We start from the raw sequence: 5,953 nt of genomic DNA, 5'->3' as shown, positions 1-5,953 counted from the left end.
TAGAAATTGATAACAAAAAGACAGCAGGAAAATTAAAGATTATCTGCAGACTAAACAATAAACATCTAAATAACACATGGGCCAAAGAAAAAATCTAATGAGAAATTTTAAAATATTTGTAGAAATGAAAACAAAATTACATGTAATCAGAAGGTGTGTGATACAGCAAAATCAGTAAAGAGGTATACACAGCATTGAGTGCCTATAACAAAAAAGCCTACAATTAATAACTTAAGCTTCTATACTAGTAAACTTGTGAAAGAAAAGAAAAAGCAGAGGAAGAATAAATCAAAGCGGAAACCAATGACACTGAAAAAAGGAAGGCAATACAGAAAAAAACAAAACCCAAAGAAGTTTCTTTCAAGATACAAAATAAAAAGAAGATAAAATTCTCCCCAGGTTAAAAAAGAACAAAGAGAGAAAACACAAATTAAATTACTAATAGTAGAAATGAAGGAGAGGCCATTACTACTGATTCCATGGACATTAAAAGGATAATGAGTGAATATTATAAACAACTCTGTGCCTACAAAAAGGAAAGGTTCCATTGAGAAACTGCTTGAAGGTATAACTTAGCACCACTGTCACAAATCAAAATAGATACTCTGAATAGGTCTGTATCTATTAAAGAAATTTAATCTATAAATAATAAGCTTCCAATACAGACAGTAACAGACCCAGATGTTTCCACTGATGAATTCTAACAAAAATTTAAGGAAGAAATGATAACAATTCTCTACAATCTCTCCAAGAAAATAGAAGCAAAAGGACTACCTCCTAATTCCTTTTCTGGAAGGTGAGTATTACACTCGAATATCAAAATCAGATGAAGAAATTCAGAGAAAAAAATTGAGCACAAATACCTCTCATGAACACAGAAGCAAAATCCCCAACCAAATATAAGAAAAGAAACCTAACAATCCATAGAAGGAATTACATACTACATCTAAGTAGGATGCATTTCAGATGTGCAACATTTGAAAATCAGCAATCATACACCATAATAACAATAGTCTAAGGAAGATAATCACAAGATCAGATCAACAGATGAAGGGAAAAAAATCATCTGATAAAATCCAACACTCATTCATCATAAAAATTCTCAGCAAACTAGATACAGACAGGCATTTCCTCAGCTTCATATGCAACATCTAAAAAGAAATACAGGTAAAACATCATATTCTATAGTGAGAAGACAGATGCTGTCACACTAAGGTGAGGAACAAGGCGAGGATATCCCTTCTCACCATGCCTATTCAACACTGTACTGAAAGTTCTAGCCAATGCAATGAGATAAGGGAAGGAAGCAAAAGATACAGATATTTGGAAGGGAAAAATGGAATTATAATCATCAACAACAAGAAAACACCTGGCATTAATAAGCCAGGAGTGTATGTTAATAGGGCTAATATATTATCAATATATAACTACTATATAATTAATATATTAATAAGGTTAATGCATAATAGTCAATTTTTTTCCAATAAAGAGATGGAACTTGCAATTAAAAGCCTAACACCATTTACATTAGCACCAAAATATATTAGAAATAATTCTTTAAAAAATATGTATAAGATTTACATGAGTAAAACTCATAAACTGCACTGAAAAAAATTAAAGAAGATCTATATAAATAGACACGCCATGTTCATAGATAGGGAGATGCTATATTGTTGAGATGTCACTTATTGCCAACTTAACCTAGATACTTAATGCAATTCTGTTTAAAATTCCAGCAAGATAGCTTGTAGATAGCAGCCAACAATTTAAATTTTATGTCAAAAATGAAATGATCCATAATACCCACTGAAGTCAATATTAAAGGTCAAAGTCAGAGAATTGATATTACTGGATTTCAAAACTTACTTTAAAGCTACAATACTCAAGACTGTATGCTATTAACAGAATAATAGACAGATCAATGGCACAGAACAGAAAATCTAGAAACAGACATCCCAAACACTCAACCGACCTTTAACAAAGGCACAAAGGTGATTCAATGGAAAAGGACAGTCTTTTAAACTTACAGCCTTGGGATAACTAGACATCCATATCTAAGAATAATGAATCCACATACAAACTCTAAACCTTTCAAAATAATTAACTCAAAGGGAATCACAGACCTAAATCAAAAACACACAATTTCAAAAAAATTGCAGGGACATCCCTGGCAGTCCAGTGTTTAAGAATCAACACTTCCACTGCTGGGGGAAGAGGTTTGATCGCTGGGCAGGGACTAGGATTCTACATGCCATATGCAATAGGCAAGAAAATCTAGAAGATAACACGGGGGCAAAACATGAGTTTGGTAATGAGATTTTAGGCACCACACCAAAAGCACAGTCCATGAAAGAAAATAATAAGCTGAACCTTGTTAATATTAAAAACTTCTATCTGCAAAATATACTAATAAGAGAATGAGAAAGAATGGTCACAAAAGGGTAGTTATAAATCTATTTGCAGGGCAAGAATGGAGACACAGACGTAGAGAACGGGCATGTGGACACATCGGGGGAAGCAGACAGTGAGACGAATTGAGAGAGTGGCGTGGACAAATATTCACTACCATGTGGACAACAGGCATGAGGGGGAAGTTGCTGGGTGACACAAGGAATCAGCTCTGTGACAACCTAGAGGGGTGAGGTCGGGGGTGGGAGGGAGCTTCATGAGGGAGGAGATATATGTATATAGCTGCTTCATACAAGAGAACCTGACACACCATTTACTTGTCTTCTAATTAAAAATAATTGTTTGAAAATCTATGAATTTCAAAACTTGAAAAAAAGTCTGGAGCCACTAGAGTTATATACAACAATGCCAAATGAATAAAAGTCAGAAGTAATGAAAAGCAAAAGATCACAGTAACAATCTGATTCTCAAATTAAAAATCTTAGAAAACAGGACAGGAAATATTCAAACATATAAGAGACTTCAAAAATCTGGAATAAAAAAAAGATCACGGCAGCAAAATCATCTAGTTGGTCTGGAAGTATCAAGAATTACTTACACCCAGTAACAGAAAATACACCATAAACAGAAGCAACCATAGAAAAAAATTTACCTACAAAGAAACTTTAGAAAAATGTATACAGTCTTCATGGAGGCAACGAGAAGAATTTCCTGAGAGTCTTAGGAAAAAGAAGGCTCAAACAGTATAGTATGTTATGTATACTCATGAGGAACAGATATTGTAAGACTGTCAATTTTATGTAACTCCTTTACAGATTTAGTACCACAATCAGAGTAGCTGAGACCACAATGAAACACGGTCTGCTGCTTTTTGTACCCAGAAGTAACCACGGAAATCTTAAGGAAGGAATGAAGAAAACTATTAACAAAAGTGAAAATATAAAATTAAATAATCCCTGATGGACAGTAAGTCTCCACTGAACTTGACCCTATGTGTGCCCAGGTGGGGGAGTACTTAAAGAGACTGACACAGACGTGCAGGTTGCAAGGGAAGCAGACAACAGGATGAGCTGCAAAAGGCTTTAAACTTGAGCCCTGCATTCTTCCACTCTGCCCTGGGATCATGAATCTCCACTGCTTCACTGAAGGAATCTGAGGCAGCATCTCCGAGGCCCCATGCCAGGACCATGGGGCACCAAAGTTTGGCTTGGATATGGCAGTATGGCCCAGATCATGAAATAAGCAGCACAAAGTTTGTTGTGTGTGTGCTTAGTCACTCAGTTGTGTCTGACTCTTTGCAACCCCACGGACTGTAGCCCACCAGGCTCCTCTGTCCAAGGGCAAACTCCAGGAAAGAATACTAGAGTGGGTTGCTGTGCCCTCCTCCAGGGGGTCTTCCCAACCCACGGATTGAACCCAGGTCTCCCACACCGCAGGCGGATTCTTTACTGTCTGCACCACCAGGGAATGCTAGTGGATGAGAACTGGCCCTTTTAAATGATCACCTTAATAGACTATCACCCAGAGACTAAAAGAGAAAAGTTAGTATCACAGTAATTGTACAAAACGACAGAACTTCATCTCAGAACTTTTGAGCAATGACCCTGCAGTCGACTGACAGCCCACAGTGAGAACTGTCAGGCTAAGGAGCCTCTTCACTTACCCTTCTGGAATTGTATGAGCATGGTTGGGGACAGGGGTGGACTTATACCAGACAGGGAAGGATTTCCAGGCCCTGTCAGCAGTTAATATGAATGAAGTTTCTGAGTGAGATGTGAGGGGTTCCACACCACAGAAGACAGTCTCCCATCCTTCCCTCTCAGCTCATCTTACCTGTAGCAGCCATTTCCAGGAAGCCTCGGGTAGAAATGGCGACATGAGATAAATGTGCACTTCATACCAGGAGACTCGGGGGTTCATAACTTCATGAGGCCTTGGCCTCAGGTCAGCAGATGGGACGTAGCCCAGCATCTACAGGGGTTAAGGGAAGGCATGGAGAACGACAGAGCATCGCTTACTACAGAAGAGGGAGCCCAAGAGAGCCCCCGCTTTTGGTCTCATGGGCGCCAGGAAGGCTGTTAGGCTTGGGCTCCCCAATTCTTCCCACTGGGGGTGCTGACACAAGTGAGATGCATGGAGTGAGCCAGCTGTCAGTTCAGGACAGGGACGTCCCAGGACCCCTTAAGAGTCAAGGGAAAGTCCACCTATCAATCCTGTGAGAAGCTCCCTCGGAACCCCGCCTGTCCAGGTCCCACCCCTGCTGTCCTCCTGGAGCCTAGATGCGCATGACAGGAAGTGACGTCCTTCTAAGCATGCTGGAGGAGTGACGCCATGCTTGATAGTGCCGCTATCTCTGAGAACTGCCATTGACGGTGGCCAGAGGGAGCAGTCCCAAGTGTCATTGGGTGTTGAGATGGGAGGTGACGTGAGTTACGAATGCAGGGACACGTCTCTGTACCCCGAATCCCTTTTCCCTCTGCAAAGAGGGGGCTGCACAGCCTCCGGCCACCCTACCCCTGCGCTCAGACCAGAGCATCCAGGCTAGCTCTTAGGCCCCAAGACCATCCACTAACCCCTAGGGGGTCTCGGGAAAGAATGCTTCGGTCAGGCTCTGCTGGACCCCAGCTCTGCTCAGCAGAGGGAGAGCCACGAGCCCTGTGGAGTGAAGGAGGGACCCTCAGGGGGACTGAGGGTCTCCATACACCAGAACGGCAGCCATGTGTAACCCCCGACTCACCGCAATTTGGCTGTGGATCATCCGGGCAGCCGCCGGGCAGCTCTAAAGGCTGAGGGGCTCGCTCACTGCAACCTCGGACGTGGGAGACTCGGAGAAGAGGCAACTTTGTTCTGAGAGGCTGGCAGCTGGTTAGTAGAGGGAGGATGTCAGGGTTCGGGAAGAGTCAGGATGAGGACCATCCTCCCCGACAAACGGGCAACTCGGGATCCTCCCTTCTGGTCAGCGCTTCCTCCCGGCCAAACATTGGGAAGGGGGGCGGCGGTCTGAGAGGGGAGCTTTGAGCTTGGTTTTGAAGGGGCAGCCATGAAACACCAGAAGGGAAAGTCCTGGGACCCTTCAGTGGGGGTCTGAGTATGCCCTCCTCTCGTCTGGGGTGACTGGGAAGCTGACAGTGTCCATTTCAGACAGGAGAGGGAACAGGCTGGGTGTGGGAGAGGGGGCGTTGGATATGGGGGTGTCTCGCACGGATTTACATCCTGACTCGGAATGTCAGCTGAGAGGACCTGCCTCACCTGCCAGCCCCCACTGGTCCCCCTTTTAACGCCCAGGCAGGACTGTCTGCTGCGCCCCAGGGCTCACTCTCCATTGCTACTCAGCGGGTTCAGAAGACAGGCTGACCAGGAGAACAGGAGCCCTGTGGGTCCTAGAGCACTGGCCTCAAGGACCCCTCAGAGAGGCTTCCATTCAAGCCAGGGAGGACTCTCCTCGCTGAAGGTTCTCACAGCATGTCCTTGTCCCTCCTCCAGGTGCCTTCCTGCCTGCTTTCCTGCCCGCACTCCCACCTGTGGCACCTTATCTGCTGTCACC

This window comes from Bubalus kerabau, chromosome X, assembly GCF_029407905.1.
Source record: "Bubalus kerabau isolate K-KA32 ecotype Philippines breed swamp buffalo chromosome X, PCC_UOA_SB_1v2, whole genome shotgun sequence".
Taxonomy (NCBI): Eukaryota; Metazoa; Chordata; class Mammalia; order Artiodactyla; family Bovidae; genus Bubalus; species Bubalus kerabau.
The sequence above is the reverse complement of the archived record's forward strand: the minus strand, read 5'-3'. Positions refer to the sequence as shown.